Consider the following 20,365-nt stretch of genomic DNA (forward strand, 5'->3'; position numbering starts at 1 on the left):
AAAACATGAAACAAACATGCAGGGATCTTGTCGTGTTCTGAAAGAGTATCACACAAACTTTCAAGAGATTTATAAATAAGCGCAGAAAGGCAGAAGACAACTCTGCTTTGTTAGACATTTTCTTTACAGGCTACTTAGCACAGAGCTTTCTTCTTAGAGACTGTAGTAAGACAGCGGATCTGAGCTATGGACACACCAGATAATATCATTTTTCTACAACACCACATCCAAGTCATTAACAACTGCTGTAAAGAAAACCAGCCGAGGGCCTGATCCTTCTGCCAGTGATTTCAATAGCAAACACTTTAACAGTGCCATGTGTACGTCTGGGGGGAATTAGGAAAACAACTCCAACTTGAGCACCGCATACAGGTGTGGAATCCCACAGGCGCAGAGGAATTTCAGGAGAAGATAATTAATTTTTCAACAATCTTTTTCCTACTTTCTGTAGCAACGAGGGAAAGCTAAAACGCACAGAAAACTTACCTGCCCGTTTCACTTGGCGGCGCAGAAGTCTTAAACAGGGAGAGGTTTTGGTACGGTCACTTAACAAAGCAGATTTACATTTAATCCTCAGAAGTTTTCTTCGTGGCCCAAGATAAAAATAGTTATCCAACGCGTTGTCATTTCAAGGAAAGGGAATAAAATAGCTCTGAGAAAAACATGCTCTACCTCACCCAGAGTGGCACCGTAGTACACAAGCAGTCACAGAAGCATCCAGGGAGCACTTGCGCAGTGAAGTGCCACTCCGGGTGAGTAAGGGTGGTGTCACTGGGGCTGATGAGGGGAGGAATCACGACTTGTCACGTCATTACTACAGGGGCCTTCCTCAAAACCTGAGTTTCTTGATTGCTCCTCTCATTAATGCAAAGCTGCTCTGTTAATGAAGTTACACTGGTGCCAAGCCCGTTGCAGAGGAGAAGCAGGCCCACTTTGTACTGATTCAACAGACCGCAGCTGAAGAACCCCTCCCCATAAAGGCAAAATTTAGGAAGTTTTCAGGTCACGTTGGACAAGTTTACCCCTGGGAAAAGGACTGATTTTCTATTTGATGTCAATATCACAGCTGATTTATTTTTGTTTCCCTCCCTCTATTTATAGATAAAAGCAAGACAAGATTTAGTAAAGATTTCATTTTCTCTTGTAACCCTCTGGCCTTCTGCACACACCTGAGCACCCACTGAGTAAAGCCATGCTTTACTATGACTTATTTACCAGGGTGCTTGCCTTTAGAAAGAGAAACTTCATGTGGAGGATTCCCAGAATGATGCTGGCCCTTCCTCTGAACAAAAATTCAGTAGATCTATTTTTCAGATGCCTGAGATAGAAGATTTTGGAGCCCTGTGAGGTTTGGTAAACCTTCAATTCAGCAATTCCATATGATATAAATTACAAAGATCGAGCAATTAATATTAATAAATGAACCCGGCAGAGCACTGAGGCTTTGGATGCCCTGTGCGCTGCTGTATTCGCTGGGGTTTTCCACGCCTCTGTTTTATTTTAGCTGCTCTGTATATACAGCACACGAGAACATATACCACATTCACGTTCTAAAAATACATTGAGGGGAAAAAAAAAAAAAAAAAAAAAAGAAAAATCAATAGCAGTGAAACAGAGACATAACGATTTCACATCAAGCGCTCCCAATCCCAAGCCAAGACACCAAAACTCCCCAAAGCTGCGGACCACGGCTTCCCCCTTCCCAGCACGCATGTTCCTGCGAGAGAAGCCAGGTAACAGCGAAGCATCCAGGCTGAGAGCGCGGGGAGGAGGATGGAGCACCTGGAATTCCAAAAGGAGCTCTCCCCGCTCCTCCAGCGCGGACAGTGCCCGGAGCCCGGCACGGAGGGGCTGCTCCCTTTCGGGATACCCTCACATCAACCATCAGGGAAAAAAAAAAACAACCAAAATAAAATCAACATCACAATCGCCGGCAGCGCGAAGTTGGCAGCGACGCCGGGGGGTTATACCTATTTTTCTTTTTTTTTTTTTTTTTTTTTCCCCGTTCTTTCGCAGCCCGGCGGGAGGGGGATGCCCCAAGTTCGGAGCAGTTGTGGGCCCCCCGCACCCTCTGCCCCCTCAGCCAGCCCGGGAGGGCCGAGCCCGGCACTCACCCGCTCCGGGGGCTCCGCGGCGAGGACCGGCGAGGGAGGCGCCCGGGGGACACGCGGGGGAGGGACTGAAACCGCGGGGAGGTCAATGCGAAACGAGCGGCGGGGGCGGCCGTGCCCGGCGCTATCCCATGCCGCCGCGCTGGGGAGGGCGAGCCGCGAGGGCAGGCGGCGGGGAGGATGTGACACGGTGACAAGCGCGGCCCGCCAGCCCTGTGCCGGGGGAGGGGGCCGGGGCAGCCCAGGCAGCGCCGCCCGCCCGCACACGGCATTGACGGCGCTGCCGTGACTCACACACGGGAGTTGGCCGCAGGGCGGCACCGCGCGGGGGGAGCGCCCCGCCCCCCGCCCGCCCGCCGGCCAACGGCGAGCCGCGGCCCGGATGATTGGCAGGGCGGGCGGCCAATGGGAGCGCGGGCCGGCCGCCGGCCCCTCCGGCCCCGCGAGTCTTCTGAGGACACTCCGCCGCCGAGGGCCGGGGGGAGCCCCGCGGGGCGGGACCCGCGCGCCGGCCCGGCCGCCGGCCAATCGGCAGCGGGGCTCGGCTTGATGGACGGCGCGGGCGGCCAATGGGGAGCGCGCGGGGGCGCGGCGGGGAGGTGGTCGCGCGGGGAGCGGGGGCGGCGGCCGCGGCGGCGGAACCCCGGCGGGGCAGGCGGGGCCGGCGCCTCCGAGACCCCGGGCACGGGAAGGGCTCGGCCCGGAGCCGCCTGCCGAGCGGAAGCGGGGAGCCGCGGCTCGCCTGTGCTTGACAGGTGTCACGGCTCGAGAGCTCCGCTTTTTTTTGGTTTTTTTTTTTTTGTTGTTTATTTTGGGGTTATTTTGGGTTTTTTTTTGATTTTTGGGGGGTTTTTTTGTTTGTTTTTTTTGGGTTTTTTGGGGTTTTGGGGGGTTTTTGTTTTGGGGGTTTTTTGTTGGGTTTTTTTGCTGGGTTTTGGTGAGTTTTTTTGGTTTTTTTTGTGTTTGTTTTTTGGTTTTTTTGGGGTTTTTTGAGGGCTTTTTTTGTTTGGTTGGTTTTTTGGGGGGTTGAGGGGTTTTTTTCTTTTTTTCTTTTTTTTCTTTTTTTTTTCTTTTTTTTTTCTTTTTTCTTTTTTTCTTTTTTCTTTTTTCTTTTTTTCTTTTTTCTTTTTTTCTTTTTTTTTTCTTTTTTTCTTTTTTCTTTTTTTTCTTTTTTCTTTTTTCTTTTTTTCTTTCTTTTTTTCTGTTTTTTCTTTTTTTTTCTTTTTTTTTCTGTTTTTTCTTTTTTTCTTTTTTTTTCTTTTTCTTTTTTTTTTTTTAATTCTGACAGATTTTAGACAACAAAGCACATCCCAGGATCCAGCACGCTGTCAGAATTTGTCCAGTTAAATGAAAAAAAAATTAAAAAAAAAAGAAAAATAACACCGTCAGCGCAGTTCCTCTCTCCTGCTGCTGCTGGGGGGAATGGACAGGTAGGAGCAGCGTAGGAGCAGCGTCAGTGGTGTAAAATAAAAAGCAATGCTGTTATCACAAATGATTCATATTGGAAGAATTTCTGTCGGGCACGAGGAGGAAATAATGCCCGGTAGGATTTTCCGACAAATACTGGAACCTTACCAGCATTTTCATCCCCGTGAAGTAAATGAGATATTCAAATTGTGCTTCACCTCTTCATCTCTACGTACAAACTCTTACACCAAGACCTGCTTTTTTATAGTAAAAGCACAAAACAGCTGATAGACTTCTGTAAGATAATGAGGTAACAGAAGAAGGGGCTACATTGGCATTTTCACAGGCTGAAAAAATGCAATTTTGTTTGCTTTAAAAACTTGTTCCGTCAACAGACTACTATAAATAAAGATTTCTTTTTTCTTGTTTTGACATCCACAGTAATTGAAGAGCTGAAAAATGGTAACCTGCAATAATTTGTTCATGTTGTTCACTTCAGAAATGGTGGGACTAAATACAGTATTTTCCTGCTTGCTTTTATTGAAATCCAAGGGAGTTACAGGGGAGTATTCACAGTTCCTCATTTGAAGCAGGAGCAGTTAAATCAGACACCAAAAAAGGCTTTCTGATTTGTGTCCCAGCATCTAAGGCCCCATTCTGCCATCCTTGCCATAGTGTCTCACAATAAATCCAGGATGGACAGTACACAAATTGCTTTAATGTGAAAGGGGAAGGAAATAAGACCATTAAAGCCACCCTGTCAGAACAAAAAAAAAGGAAGAAAAATAAAGACAGTGGGGATAAGATTTTCTTTTCAGCTAATCATTGGGAATAATGAAGGATGTTTGTCAGTGACTCCCATCATTGAATTGGTAGCAAAAGCAGAGAATTTAGGATCTGTCATCTTTCTCCCCACTCCTTGCCATTAGCAAGAGGTTCAAATACTTGCAGGGCTCTGCAGCCTTCAGCAGTGCTCACTCTGCAATAAAGAGGGCTTTGCATCAGGTCCTGTGCAATTTGGCAAACAGAATGAACAGAGCATTCACCAGTCAATGACAGATAAAAAAATAATAAAATTTTAAAAAATATATATATATAAACACCCCCCCCCCCCCTTCAAAGAACTGAAAAGGGTGGGAATCTCAGGGCAGGTAATTGTCTTTTTGTAGCTGTACCTTCTTTGGCATCAATAATCGGACAGAATTGAGACAAAAATGGAGTTTGTGAGTTTGGTTGCTTGTGGCTGCTGAAAGCCTACAGGCAATCATCCCGTGCTGCTGTGCAGCCTTGCACGGGGGTTTTGCACCCTTCCAGAGCCAGCAGCCCAGGGAATATTCCATATCATCACTGCAGCTTTCCCAATATGCAGCAGGGTTTTTTGGCTTTTGCTTTTGAAGTCTCAATTTCAGAGCTCCAGAGAAAAGTTTGAAAATGCAGCCCGCCTGCCAAAGGTGATTTCTCTCGGAGGTGCTTTTGCACGTTTGGCTGTTTGGGATTTTGTTTGCTAGGCTGCTGCTCAGTTAGATTGGGCTTAGAAGCTACACCACTTGCACCAAACTGCTGCAGGATGCTCACAGGGAGGATCAGCTCTGCAGGGATAGTTGCTGGGACACCCAGCAGCTCTCCCCTGTAATTTGGGTAAAACTGCAATAAGTGTCTCAGGGGTTTGGCTCTGGCTTCACCCGAGAGAACCAAAGCAGAAAATACAGAGCAAAAGGAGGGCAAGGAGGTCTGCTGGAGGTGTGCAGGGTGCCTGCAGCTGGGGCAGGTCCCAGGGGCTCCATGCTGTTGCCCTGATCCTTAAAATTTTCTAAAGCCTTCTGAGTTTACATTCTGTTAGAAAACTTTCCCACACATTTTCTATAAACAACATATTGTTTTGCATTCCTTCGTGGGGGTGGAGGAAGTTGATGTACTGGTGGTTTGTCCAATGCCTTTGGAGAGGTGGCCCATTCACTCTCCAATCCACTGTCACCTTTGGAAAAGTATAAAAGTTGGAGTCAGAGAATAAACCTTCTTCTTTTTTACCTTGCCATCGTGTTGTGCTTTTTCGTGTCCTATAGCAACACCATGCAGCTCTTCCACCCTCGTGAGCAGGGAGCAGCTCCCCTGAATCCCATGGCTTTGAGGTTTCAAACTGATCCCTCCTTGCTCACATCCATGCACATCCCAAGCTGTCAGAAATCTCTGATCCCATGCAGGTGCCCTGCTGACATAAACTTCACTTTCAACTGCATCTTCCAGAAAGTGTGTATCGTGTTGAGGGGAACAATTGCTAAAAATATTTGTTCCTCTGAGCATAATTGAGATTATTTTGTTCATAGGTTCACACAAAGACCTGTGAAGTCTGGCTTTTTTACTGCACCACAGCTGTTTACAAAATAAGATTGTTTAGTTAGTTATTGACCTTAGGAAATACCTTTAAAAACCTGCAAATACTCACTTTTAAGTGAATAAAAGCAGTGAATTTCCTTCATCTGTATTTATTTTTGAGCACATTCCCATCAATTAGATTAGTGGCTAGAAATGTTTATGGAAAGATTTTTAAGCCCATTTTAGAGGGTATTCATGGAAAGCAAAATTTTATCTCAAAAACACAGTCATCTTACCAGGTGTTAATTTATATTCTGGGAATGCAAACCAGTATTACGTGTCTGATTTGTTCAGGATTCGTAGCTCTGCTGTTTATCTTGTCTTGTCTCCTTTTCTGCCATGCTGATTCCTAGTCCTCTGCTGTGCTGGGCATGGAGAACTGAACATTTTATTTGTTCACTTCACACCTTCTGCATTTCCCTCTTGAACAGAGGGCTTCTTTCTTGAGCAACAGTGAAACTAAACCACTATCACAAAGCAAACTTGGGGCCCTGGAATATAAAACCACTCCCTGCAGTATTTAAATTCCTTTGGAAACCATCCTCTGCCACGGGCCTATAAACATTGTCCAGCTGCAATGAGTATATAGATTCTTGGAAACCATCTGTATTTAGCAAAGAAATAACAATACCATGTTCTGAAACAGAGATAATTGCCATTTTATACATTTCATTTAGATATTGGGTGCTTCTGACCCTTTCTCTGTGAAGTAGAACTGGGAACATAGGTATACCTGTGTTACATGCCTGCTTTTTTAAAATTACATTCATCCTTCTAAATAGTTATATGAAAATTATTGGATTACAGGACAAACAGTTTGTGTAGTTTGAAAGATTGAGATTCAAGTTTAATATCATTACTACCATCACATAATCATGCTCATGTGCATTCTCCAGAAGTTTAGCATCACATTCCAAATCCCTTTGCTTTGCAAATGGCCAGGAGAGAAGACCCAGAGCTCTTGTTGCAAGAAAACAGACTCTCCTTTATCTAAAGGCAAAAAAATCTGTAATGTTTTATCCCTAAAGCATGCCATTTATACACATTTGTAAGCTGCTCTTCACCTTGGACTGTGTTCTTCTATTGGTTATAATGTTTTCATCTGTCCAGTGTCTGTCTCCGCACACAGCACTGCCAAGCAACAACTTCTCCCATAATTTTAAAACTCAAATTACTTCACTATTATCTTGTAAATGCTTCTGCTCGTACAGCTTTATTGCCTGGTTTACAAACATTTACAACCTAATCCGCAAATGCATAACACACTGAGTTGCTTGTATTATTCCACTACCAGAAGCCACATGACACTTACTATATTAAAATACAATAGTCCAAAGTTTGAGCAGCAATTTAAATATGGAGTTTGTCCCTCTGCATATTTATTGTAGAAATTAACAGAACTTTTATGTAGAGCTCTGAAATGCCTAATGGGTGCTTGTGTGCAAACTTCCCCAGCCATGAGTGCCACCTGCAGCATCTCAGCACGACCAGTCCTCATCTGACTGCAGCCCATCCAAGGCAGAGCCTGTGTGGGTTTTCCTGCTTAGGAATGCAGTGGCACAACTGCAGCACTGGCTAAAACACCATAAATGATAGCAGTGAATCAAGCACGTTCCTCTGCCAAATGCCAAGGGTCAGGTACTTGTAGGAGGGTTGCTTCCGTGTGGCCCATGAAAACAAGTTTTACTTCTAGGAAACTCCTGGTAAGAGAATCTTGCACACAAAAATCAGAGGAAACAAAGCTGCATGTGGACCAGGATGCTGAATTCAAGAGAAAATCTTGCACACAAAAATCAGAGGAAACAAAGCTGCCTGATGCTGAATTCAAGAGTAAGTTACATCTTATGAGGTTTCTGTCCAGCTCAAGTTGGAAGTCCCTCAAAGTCAGGATTTTATTGTAGGAGAACTCCCGGACATTTATTGTGAGTCATGACCACCTTACACATTGGTGCTGGCAGAAAATGAGGTGTAAATGAAAGGAACAATTCTAGTCATATGGCAAAAATGCTTTCACATTTTAATTGTACTGCAGAAAGGTCAAGGCTGGATCTTTGTCAGTGGAGGGATAATTTGCTTTTATGGTTTATGAATGTGCCTCTCCAAAACTGAAGAAGTAGGAACTAAGGAATAAATCAAAATTTTCCTGTGCAGGCTGTTGCTTTTATCTGCTTTTAAAACAGCCTTCCAGAGGCATCCTGAAGTTTTACTGGCTTGAACGCTGTGAAGTTCTGTGAAGCCTCTAAAGGAACTGCATAGAAGGAATAAGAATTTCCTTTCTCTTACCCAGTTTTCAGTCCCACACATCCCACATGACCTGGTCATGACACAGCTGTGAGTAAGACACCTATAGCAAAAGTCTCATTCACATCAAGGTTTAGAAATGAGATCAGAAGGTTACAAAGGGATGAGCTTGTCAAGAAAAAGGTAGAATGCTCTTGGTTCTGTTGGCCAAATGTTAAGCACCATGCCCAGGTTCAAGTGAATTTCCTGTATCTTCATTTTGATGAGCTACAGAATCACAGAATGGGTCAGGTTGGAGATCCAACCTCCCTGCTCAGGCAGGGCCACCCCAGAGCACAGGCACAGGATGGTGTCCAGATGGCTCCTGACTGTCCCCAGGAGGGACACTCCACAGCCTCTGTGGGCAATCTGTGCCCTGCTGGGGCACTGCACAGGGAAGTTCTTCCTCACGTTCAGGTGGAACTTGCTGAGCCTCAGCTCCTGCCCGCTGCCTCCTGTGCCACTGCCCGGTGCCCAGCAGAGCCTGGCCCTGCTCTGGCCCCTCCCTGCAGACACTGGCAGCCATGGATCAGGTTCCTCTGGGTGTCTCTGCTCCAGGGGAACAGGCCCAGCTCCCCCAGCCTCTCCTCAGAACTCCAATCCCTTCATCACCTTTCTTTCTGCTGGACCAGAAGCTGAACTAAGCTCAATGTCTCTTATAGGAGAGGAGCCCTGAACTGGACATGGTGAATGCAAGAAATAAAAATAAATTTGAAAATCATAATGCATTATCTTTGGGACCAGCTCTTTGCAGCTGTATGTGCCATTCCTCTGTGAAGAGAAAGACCCCGGTCCTGCTATTTGTCTGCCAGTATTTCTTTGAGCCTCATCCCTCTGGGGATGTGCCTGGAGTTGGTGTGGACATCCTACCTTGCAGTGAGACAGAGCCCTGCAGCCTGCAAGTCCACAGAGATAAGCGTGGAGCAGGGTGCCATACAAAAACTGAGAGATAAAGTGATTTACTTAAGGATAAGACTGAGAAGACACCCCACCCCTGATTGCTTTAGCCCTGAATTGCTGATGGAGCTGCAAGGAGCAGAGCCTCTCAGGTGGGGCAATGGTTAATTCACTGAAAAAGCAGAAGACTAGCTTGCTCCAGATTTAATTCCCACAGTCGTCCTCTCTTACCTCTGTTGTAAACCTCAGGGCCCGCATGCAGACGGGAGTGTTTCTGCTGGAAATGCTTCTGACAATAAATATTGTGAAAATCAGTTTTGCTAAAAAAAAAAGAATAGATGTGCACCTCCAGTGACCTCTATTTTTCACTTCACTGAAGTGATTATAGATGGCTCTACTTCTCCATCAGTGCCTTTGCTGTGGACACTAGGCATTGTTTTTACCTCACTGCCCGTATCCAGGTGTACTGAACTTTTTACTCACATTTCCAAATGCCACCTCTGCCCCAAATTGGAGTACACCGTGCTTTTGCAACAACAGTACTTTAAGACTTACTGCTGTGGTTATCCATGCTGAAAGAAGCATCCAGGGTGGATGTGTAGGTGCAATTTCCATCCGCAGCTCTGCTCAGTCCTCACTGACTCACCCACCAGCATGGGAGCAGGGCAGGGGCTGCAGAGACGTGGGTGACAAGGGTGGGGACCGTGGGTTTGTCCTTCAGAGGGTGAAGGTGGGAGATGAAGGCTGGCCCTGCAGTCAGGAGAGCATCAGATGTCACTGGCCAAAGTGACAAGGCTCAGCCTGGCTGTTTGAGGGACACACAGGGAAGCTGCAGGGAAATCTGCCCGGCTCAGTGGAGAGGTCTCCCGGTCTCTGGTGTGTATCCAGCCCTGCTGAGGAGCAGCCAAGCCAATGCCAGGAACTGGAAAGTGAAACTGCACAGAGAGAAAGAGAGGAAAAAAAAAAAAAAAAAAAAAAGAATCGGAACGGGAAAGAAATCCAGGCTGAAAAGGAGGCCGGGGCATGCTGGAAATCATTTGTTCAGACTGAATCCCCTAGCGGAGGGGCAGAAATTCCGCTGTGCTTGGGGATGTGGCGCTCGGACTCGCCGCTTTACTGCCGGCATTTCTCGTGCTTCCCCCGCCGCGCTGAGCGAGATGGAGGGAGGCAGGAAAAGCGAGCCCAAGAGCTTTCTGCGGTCGGTGGGGGCCTATAAATAGCCGGTGAAGTCTTCTAATACCGATCGGGTGCGTCACCCGCGCCCTCCCGGCCGCCCCGGGCCCGGCGGCGGCGCTGCGCAGGGATGCAGGGATGCAGGGATGCAGGGATGCAGGGATGCAGCGATGCACCGGGACAAGGGGCCGGGAGGTGCACAGGGGCTGCCTGAGCTTTGTCTGCCGCGGTCCGGCTCGGGATTGAAAGGGGGAAATGGTCCACGAGTCCCTGCGAGCCTCGCCCGAGCGTTGCAAAGCTGGGATTGTTGGTTTGGGGGGTGTGTATAAATCATGAATGGGATGGGGCTGTTGAGGAACGTGTCTTGAGTTGTTTGGTTTTTAGTACTGGTCTCATTACATGGTTATGACAATGGGAAAATGCTAGTAGCTTACATCTTAGGTAGTAGACTCAGAACTTACAATTTACTTTAAAAGCTTTTTGGCTAATCACACAAAGCAAAAGCATAATGACAGTAGTTTTACCCAACTACTATAAGTACATGTACTTTTGGTTAAAACAATGTTTGTTTGTTTCCAATACAATATTTGTTTGCAAGTTTTAAGATACAATGTACAGAGCTTTATTATTAAGCTTAAAACTTCTTAATATTTCACTAGATACACTTTTCTCTAACTTAGGGAGTTATTTCACTTAAGTGTTAATTCACAGACTATGGTTCTATTTGTCTTTTCTTTCTACTTCTTGTATAATTTTTCTGTTGACAAATCTTAGAGTTACTGTTCAGCTCTAAATTGCTATCTTGTTGTTTCTGAGGTTTGCTTTTTGTAACATGCCCCAGACTCTCTGATTTTAAGGAACCCCACATTCTGGTTCCTGCTCTTGTGACTGCCTGGGTGGCTCCTGACTGGAATACATGGGGCTTCAAGGTGTTGGAGGGTTTCTGAAGCCCTGCTGTGCTGTTTGCTCCCCCACCTCACTCCTCCTCTCCCTTCAGGAAAACAGAGGAGGAAGATGAGGAGCTAAAGGTGGGCAAGATGCACAGGCTGGCTCAGTGATCCCTCCTCTGCAGGTTTAAATGCTGCTCTCAAAGCTGCCCAAAGGCAGAAGTCTCAGGGATGCTCCTGAGCATTTCTAGCCCAAATTTCCATTGCTGTCACCATCACTCCACACCACTGGAGATCACCCTCTCATAAATAAAGCTGCTGCTCCTGCCTGGTCCTTTTAAACCATTGCTGTCTAATCCAGGTTTCAGGAATAGAATGATAGAGGACCTGGCCTTTGCTTTCCTGAGCTCCTGCTCCCAGCTATGGTAAAGCAGTTCTTCCACAGAACTTGTATCTAAGACAGTATAAAATGCTTACATAATCATAGGGATTAATTTTTATACTGATTAAAATTAGTTTTCCCCCACCTTTTTTGTTTGTTTGGTTTTTTTTTTGTTTCTTTGATTGTTTTTTTGTTTCTGTGTTTGTTTTTTGTTTTTTGCAACAATGCTGTATTTTCTGAGCATCTGACCTGCTTCATATCAGTCATTTCTCTGTCTCTTTTGTATTCCTTAATTCTTCCTTGGAAGGTTTGGCAAACTTGGAGGCAATTTGATGTATATTTGAAAGGGCCCAGTTCATGGAGTGCTCCTTATCTTTTCTTAACTTCCTGAATTTCAGAGACCCACAATGCCACTGATAAAAGGATGAGGATGGACTAACCCAATCTCACTGCTTTACACCTTCTTCCAAAATAAATTTTTAATGATGGGACATTGTTGATGTTGCTCACGACAGTTCAATGGAAAGAAGCAGAGTAACCTGCTGACAAATTCTTCTTATATGGGTCTATTTGCTAAAAATCAACTTGTTAAGCAGAAGATGCCAGGTCACAGGCAGGCAGATACAGATCTTTCTGATCAGCCAATGCCTTGAGATGTGCTCCTTTCCAAGAAAGATGTTCATTTCTCCCAGATTTGGGTCTTTCCATGGGGCCCACAAATGCCACATCAATGCCAAGTGGTGGAACCATCTCTCTGTGACACCATATTGCACCCAGCAATTTGAATCTGCTTTCTAGAGAAACTCCTTTGGAAGATTTCTCCCAAATATGCCCAAAACCAGGACAACCAGTGCAAACCCAGCACAAAAAGGGGACAGTGAGCTTGTGTTTAATCTTTTTGGTATCAGTGGAAATCAGTGGCACATAAGGAGCAGCCCGTGGTGGGCTTGGCTGTGTCAGGGGACACTGCAGTGTTTGCAGTAAGTGATAAAATGTCACTGAGAGAGAGCAGGACCATCTCCACATAGGAACAGGTTGCTTGAAGCTGGGTCACTCCAAGAATCATTGTTTTCTCCGTGTCTGAAACCTTTAAAACACTTATTGTTGAGACCATTTTAAAAGGATGGATGCAGAAAGAACCAGCAATCCTGCCTCCCCCTCCAAAAATCCCACCCTAAAATCTAGTGAATAAAATACTTTATCTCAAGCTTCTGTCTAGTCTGACTTTTAAGAGGAGACAGTGGAGTTGGAAACAATCAATAAATAACTACAACAAGATTATCTCATGTAAAATGTAAATATAATATATTGTGCACTGAATGTTTGAGCCAGGCTCACCTTTAGATGTGCTCTTCTGTGTTTCCCTTTCCATCCATGTTCTGTACAGGATGCAAGAGCCTGGGGTGGGCACAGTTGTGCCCTGCCTGTTTTTTCCACACCAGACAAGTCCCACTCTTGAGGATGTGCTGTCTTGGGTGCCCATGTCCTGCTGCTCACTCCATCATGCCAGGAGTGACTCCATCATTCTGCTTTTCTGGCTCTGCCTGCTTTCAGCAAAACACAACCAGAGCAGGAGCAGCCTCCAGGCAGACCTGTCAGCCCACAGGAAACCTCAAACCCTGTTTCCCATCTCACAACAGCCACCTCCATGTCTTTATTAATAAATATTAATAAATCTGAATAAATTTGGGTATGTATATATTTTTTTTTTCACAGGGAAAAATAAAATGTGACATAAAAGAGGTTTAAAACATTTTTTTTTTTTTCCTAACAGCAAGGTCCCTGCTGACAACAGGATAATACCAGCTGGGATCTACCTTTCTGATCTGAAATCATGAGGATTACTCACATGTCTAAAAATAAGCCATGCTGAAATTCCCTTGTTGGATTAAGATCTCAACCCTGCAATTGTCACTTTTCCCACCAGTGTCAGTGGCTTAACTAAATATACTGTCCACATCTCTGCCTGACATTCCCAGATTGTTTCTCTTTCCTCTTTCAATGGAACTCCTCTATGTTTCTGTAAGTTTATTTTACTTTTTGCTTGCTTGCTTGTTCTTTTCACCAATTCATCACCTTTCCTGCCACATTCCTTTCCCCAGCCATATATGACCTCCCATTCTGGCCTTTCCATTTCTTCTCCAAAGTTTACCACCCACTGCTTCAAACTTGGGAGAAGATATCCAAACTACAAATTTCACAAGTGGTGGGAAAAGTATATACAAATTTACCCTGGATTTGTGTCTCTTCCGTGCCAGAAAGGGTAGAAGTGTTCCAGGGTTGGGCCAATTTGCTGGTAGGGACACTCTGATGTCTAACAAGAGTTGTGCTGACACAAAGTCATTTCCAGGTGGCATGCAGCCTTTTGGATCACTCTGATGGAAAAAATGGACTCATGGTTTAGTCACATGTAGAGAAGCAACTAGGAGCAGACATGGGGGAAAGGCAAGGACTTCGTGTGAGTCCAGCATTTTATTCTGAGCTCTGAAATAAAAAAGTTCACAAACAAGTTTTTAAGCTCTTAGAGTTGCATGGAGCTCGACAGCACCCGTGTGTGAGGAGAACATCAAACACTCTTGAAGAACAATTACCTCTATACCTGCTTTACCTGGGTGCAAACCTTCTCACGTAGGAGAAGTGAAGTCACAAACATAATTTCTCATAATGCAGTCTATGCTTACAATAAATAGCTCTCTCTGTCCAGAAGGAAGTAATTTTCCCTCTCTGAGCTGCTTTTTCTTCCTCTTGGCCTTCCTCACCACTGCATTGATCAGTGTCTCAAAGAGGTCTTAATTTGGGAATTTTCCTAATGCACAATGTGTGCAAGATTAAGCTTTTTTCAAGGATTTGCTGGTACAAAAGAAATATATTTCACAATTGAAGAAGAACAGTTGCCATTCTAAATATCAAAGCAAAATGATACACACTTTATAGTTCTGCTCCAAAGGACACTTTTGTTTCAAATTCCCTCTTTTCAGGAGCTGCTTCTTCTGAAATTTCTCACTGTTGTTAAGTAGCCCAAAGGGGGATTTTGTGCATGTGCCTGTGTGCATGGGAAGTTTGGCATAATTCATTCAGGATATTGAGCTAATGGGGTTATTCTAAGCATGAAACAAGCTAATTTTCATGCCTTTTGGAAGCTGTTCTCCTGTTTGCCTAATTTCAAACTGTTTTCCTTTTGAAGGGTTATTCCTGCACATTGCAGCTGATGTGGCTGGTCTGAAAGAAGCTGAGCAGCTGGGACTGGTCCTGACATGGGCACCTAGCTCTTGTCCATCACCTGGGGTAAAATCCTTCCAGTGTGAGCACCAGCCAAGGGAAAGCACAGCCTGCAGTGTCCTCACTGAGCACTCCATCACCTGCGAGTCTCACAGTAACCCCCAGAACAGGTTGGAGTGTCCTTCAAATTTGGGAGGAGCTGGGAGCAATCTTTCCAGGCTCATTGCCTCACTGGGCTGAGTGAACTGTGATTTTTACCTTGCTTCACTCACAGCCTCATCTCCTCACCAAAAAGAGGAGAAAAACTGCAGCACCTGCTCTTACAAGGGACTTGTCCTCCAGCCCATCCCACCTCCCTCATGTTAGTCCCCTTAACCACAGGTTAGATGCTTTGAGTGTATTTAGAGGTCTGGAAGTGAATGATGCCTAAAATCCCCCTGAGAGCACAAGAGGCTGGGTGCTAAATTGGTTTAGATGCTTTCAGATCTTCCCATCCCACAGCAAACTTCTGGCAAGCTCCTTCTTGTATCTTTAGGGATGAAATTGGGAGGCTGACCCGTGAGCATGCACACTGTGCTTATCTGTCTTTCCTGAAAGCCTTTGAAATCCTTTCCCTCCATTTGATAAGACAACAATTTACAACTGATTTATGCCATGTCCCAGTCCTTCTCATTGCTATCCTGAAAGTACAAGTGCAGCGTGCATGATTCTGATGATGATTTATAACACCCATAAACACTGCTGCTGCCTCATCCAAGCCCTGCATTCACCCCACAGCCCATATGATGCTGTTGTTTTGGATATGTAAAACACACATGACAAAGGGCACTCCGGGATTTGGGGTGGCCAGACCCCAAAATTGCAGCGTGCCAGGCAGAGGAGGGATGAAGGTTTGCCAAGGGAGGTTTCATTTCACCTCAGAGCTGTCCCCATGCTGCAGCTGGCAGGGCACCAGTGCAGCTCCTGGCATCCTTTCTCACCATCTCAGGGTGGCTCTGATCTGTGCCTGGCTCCAAGTGTCCCATCCAGTGACATCCCTATCTTCTGGCCATCTCCCACGAGTTCTTCCCATCTTCTCCCATCTTCCACCCAAACCTGCTTTTTGGCAGAGCAGTAAGGATTACTTTGCTTATTCTTGGCATATCTGGAGATCTCAGTTATATAGGAGGCTGTAAGATTTATGGCAGACAAAATATTTGTGTGATATGTGAATTAATCAATAAAACAGCTATAGGTAGTGAAACTAAGCATGTCTGTCCCTGGCAGCTGAGAAGGTGCTTTCCCAGCCCCCGAAGCTTACCAAACAAAAGAGATTACCACTGAAAATTTAATTCCAAACTGTGAAATGACAACCAAAAGAAAGGCTTTTGTTTTCCATCTCCTTTTTTTTTTTTTTTTCTTGAACTGAACAGTACCTAACTGTTTAACATGCAGGGAAGGATTATTTATGTAGGGCTCTTGTGTAGGTAAAGCACCACGTCCTTGGCCCTCTGCCCACGTAGCTCAGCGCAGGATCTCTTGTTACAAATTGCAGCTGTGTAACATAACAGGAAACGTGAGGCTTTAAGTTATTCCACTGGAAAGATTAATTATTTGGAAAATAGTTATGCAGCAGCTTTGTGTATTTTTGGAGCAAAGGTGACCGGCACCATCTTAAATGTAAAGAAAGAAAGCTGCTGGGAAAAGAAAAAGAGTGAGAGAGTGAGAGAGTTTTGGGACAATTTAAAATTTTTTTAAAGTAGTGTTTGAAATGCATGCTATCATGGAAGGAGTAAAGCTGAGCTGCACAAAGGACAGCCTGGCAGGGTGAGGGTGAAGGAGGAAGGGAGTCTGTTGGATTCAGCTGGACCTTGACCCTTCCCATCCAAAATCTCATCCATCTACCTGGGAGGAAGGTACAGGAATCCTGCAGACAGGGGAGACAGATGAGAAGTGAGTTTGGAGGCACAAACCCAGCACGGCAGCTCGTGGCATCCCCAGAATATGCTGGAACAGCTCACAGTAAGACACCATACTCTGGGGAGCCTCTTCCCTCCAGGCAAAGGCAAACATGATGTCTGAAGGGGAATTTTTTTGCCATGGGGGCAGGTGATGGGATGACAAGTGACACCTCCTGCTCACCAAAGTAGTGTGGCCAGCAGGACCAGAGCAGAGATTGTCCCCTTTATGCAGCACAAGTGAGGCTGCACTTCAAAATATGTCTGTCTTCAGTTTTGGAGGTCTCTCTACAAGAAAGAGATTGAGGTACTGGAGCACATCCAGAGGGGGTCAGTAAAGGTGGGAAAGGGTCTGGAGAAGCTTCTAGGGAAGCACTGGAATAGGCTGCCCTGGGAAGTGGTGGAGTCACTATCCCTGGAGGTCTTTAAAAGGTGTGGATGTGGCACCTGGGGACATGGTTTCGTGGTGGCCTCGGCTGTGCTGCGTTGGATTTGATGACCTTGAAGTCCTGTTCCAACCTAAAGGAGCCCAGAGCTCTGTGGCAGTGCCCAGCCTCCCCTGGGCAGCTGTGAGCTCCTCTGGAGAGCCAAGCTCCCAGATTTTAACAGGCTCCTGTGCACATGGGTGATCACCCCGGTGAAAGCAGCTTGGTGCTGCAGTGCCAAATCCTCCCAGAGCCTCTGCAGACTCTTCCCCGTGGCTTCAGAGAGCAAAAGATCTCCCTGACTAGCATTCCTCCCTGATCCAAACGTGCTTCAATCCTGGAGCCCTCTGGAGGCATGTGGTTTGGACAAAGACGTGCTGGTTATTTTTAGGCAGCACAATGCACCTTTTAGTGCAGTTTTTCCACTCAGACACTTAATGCATGGCCATTGTGCAAGAGCAGCTATTCCAGAGCTCCCTTTGAGCTCTCCTGGGGGGACAGGGACTCTTGCTGCAGTGACAGGGACCTGGTGGTCCCTCTCTGTTTGCTCAGCTAGAGCTGCTGTAATTAAAGCCCTGAGGGAGAAGCCCTTCAGCATAAACATCTCGGTGGGTTTGGGGATGAAACTCGTGATTTTTGGCCTGGCAGTTGTGCCCTTGGACCCCTCTCCTCTCCTGCAGGCAGAAGGAGCAGGCAAGAGGTACCCCAGGAGTGACAAGATGTAGAATCCAAACCACGTCCATCATCCCTCCTTCCATCAGCAGGCTGGGGAAGGCTGTTTTCAAAGCAGCCCATTTTTCACAATCCCTCTGGGAAAAGGACAATTAATAATAGAAAGAAGATGCATTCAAGGTGTAAATGTCTCATAATTCATGCAGGACAGTCTATTATTTTTAATTGTAATGTTTCAGGTCCTGGCAAAGCAGAGCATCAGTTTAAGAAGGGGAGTAAAGAAAGTTTCCTATAAAATCAAGAATGTTTCCTATGTAAGTAGAGAACCAAACAGAGAGAGCAGTCTCTTAACTTTCCAAGTTTTTTATTTCTGCCTCATTAGCTGCTACCTCAGACTAACCAAAATCTCCATGTTCGTCTAATATAAAACCCCATATTTTTGCAAAACTCTTCAAGCCACAGTAGTTTAGCTCTACCACAATAATTTGCCATTCTACTATAGCAAATGGTACTATATGAAACAAAACACTGTATATTTAAGAAAAAAAAAAAAGAAGAGGAGGAAACTATTTAATTTAATGTAGTAATTTCAATGCATTTGATAGAAGACAGGAGGCATATTTTTCACCAGCCAAAAAATAACACCAGTCAAAGGCTACTTTCTTCACTGCATTTGCACCTCAATGCACTCCCAAGGCAGACTTCACAAAATTCTTCTGGTCTGGTTTAGGTCTGAGGCTAGCAAAGGGTGCAGCTGAGAAACAAAGACAGCATAGATAAGCTGAGAAGCTTTCAAGAAAGCAGGTCTTTTGGGCAAAGCACTCTTCTACATTCAAAAGTCACCTGAAGACAGAAGGTGCCTGGAAGAGCAAGGTTTTGGTGCCAGCTCACAACCACATTGCACAACCAGAATTTACACCAGAGAGGGTGGTTGGCATAATGGTCTTTGGAGTTTGCCAAAAGAGCCATGGGGGAATTTCTTCCTCACCCTGGTATCTGGTTCCTGTAGCTGCCCAGAAAAACAGGGGACAGGCACATTGTGCAGAGGGGCAGGTGGCACATTGCAGTGGATTTTTCAAATAATCACCAAGAAGTATTACAACAATTTTTGACTGAAACAGATACAGATAAACGCTGTGAACAAGTTCTGTGAGTGTGGCTTAGGGAATCACCAAAATTAATATTTATCTCTTGCTATTTCAGAGCGCTGGGGTTGATGATTTCAGGAATGAAGAATTATTTGGCAATAAATCCCTGTGCAAAGAGCAGATCCTTAAGTTATCCTGTGTCCACTCACACTGATTCATACCCTAAGGGTAGAACACCAAACTCTTGCTAACCTTGCTGCGGGGCTGGGCATTTCAGAAACTACAAAAGAGAAGGGCTGCGAAAATAAGACAGAAAAATAGTGATTCTCTTCATACTCCATTTGAGCAATTAAAAAAATGTTTATTTTAGAGGCTGTTACATATCTAGCATCTCAGTTATGAGCTGGGGTCAGACTACTGCCTTCATAAAGCTCTGTGGGGTCCTTCCCTTGAAAAGCAGTGTGAGCACAGGAACCAAGGCAGGCTCCAGGGGCAAATCCCTTCCTGATGGGGGAGGGTTCTCTGTTGCAGGGCCCCATGGGGCAGAAGTTATCCAGCCTCAGTGCTCCCCACCCTGGCTTTCCAGCCAGTCCTTCCTGCCCTTCCTTGGCTGCTGCTCCCCCACCATCCCATGCTGGCCTTGCTGATCTCCCTGGAGCTCAAAAGAGGCAATGGGAATGTCTTAAGGAGAGAAGCCTGGAAAAATCAGGAATGCTTCCTAAAACCCTGGCTTGTGTGACATCCATCTGCTCAGAGCACACATTGGAGGGTTGTTTCCTCTAAACTGAAAGCTGTGATAAACTCAGCTGCTGTCAGCTCCATCTCCATCTTTATCCTTCGGAGTTAATTGGCTGGGATGAAAAGAGTGATTCCCATTTCACAGAGAACTCCTGCCCTGCATGCTGGGGCAGAACTGTGACAGACCCTGGGCCTTTTTTATTTTCCCAGAGCTGCCAAGGCAGCAGGGAGAGGTGTGAGTGGCCCTGGGCATCCTGGGGATGCAGCTTGGACCACACGTGGTGGCCCTGCTCAGCTCCCCAGCACTGCTGTGAGTGGAGCCTGGGAGATGTCTGAGCCACCAACACCAGCAATTAAGTGCAATTATCTAAAGGGGAGTGTGTGTTACATGGAAACACAGTCCTGCCATGAGTGCTGGTGTTCAGAGCTAAACACAGAGCTGAGTGGGGATAGAAAAGTCTACTCTATTTGAATTTTTTTTTTTTTTCATTTTCATGCTCACTGTTACAGAACTGAGCCTTAGGGGGTTGATTTCTTTACAGAGACAGAGTTCAGGTGTTTGAGGTTCACCCCAGAGGCACTCATAATGACCACCAGGCCATGTCCTCCATGCAGAATGACCTCAGCAAACCCCTCCCATGGGGGCATTGGTGAGACACTGCCGTGAGGAGAAAACTCAGGAGCTCTCAGTGGGGTGGAAATTAGGGTGGAGAAGGTGAGGTGAGCATCCAAACAATGGTAGAAGATGGGCCCTGAAAACTGGGAGTTCCCCATTT

The 20,365-nt window shown here is 45.8% G+C and overlaps 1 protein-coding gene and 2 long non-coding RNA genes across 3 annotated transcripts in view; 1 reads left to right on the forward strand and 2 right to left on the reverse strand.

Annotated features, from left to right (window-relative positions):
- SERTAD2 (SERTA domain containing 2) overlaps positions 1-2,328 on the reverse strand; it is a 78,606-nt gene extending 76,278 nt beyond the window's left edge. The window contains exon 1 of the mRNA XM_077781839.1: positions 2,115-2,328. The gene's annotated coding sequence lies outside the window, so the exon portion shown is untranslated. The remainder of the gene's footprint in view (positions 1-2,114) is intronic.
- A 1,705-nt stretch (positions 2,329-4,033) lies between these two features.
- Positions 4,034-10,009, reverse strand: LOC116183451 (uncharacterized). The gene is made up of 2 exons (XR_013339570.1): positions 9,624-10,009; positions 4,034-4,275 (listed from the first exon to the last, which is right to left on the reverse strand). It is a non-coding gene; the product is annotated as an uncharacterized LOC116183451 (long non-coding RNA).
- A 152-nt stretch (positions 10,010-10,161) lies between these two features.
- LOC116183357 (uncharacterized) lies at positions 10,162-13,482 on the forward strand. The gene is made up of 2 exons (XR_004147958.2): positions 10,162-10,315; positions 13,285-13,482. It is a non-coding gene; the product is annotated as an uncharacterized LOC116183357 (long non-coding RNA).
- Positions 13,483-20,365: the final 6,883 nt, after the last annotated feature.

Source organism: Lonchura striata, chromosome 3 (assembly GCF_046129695.1).
Source record: "Lonchura striata isolate bLonStr1 chromosome 3, bLonStr1.mat, whole genome shotgun sequence".
NCBI classification, from domain to species: domain Eukaryota; kingdom Metazoa; phylum Chordata; class Aves; order Passeriformes; family Estrildidae; genus Lonchura; species Lonchura striata.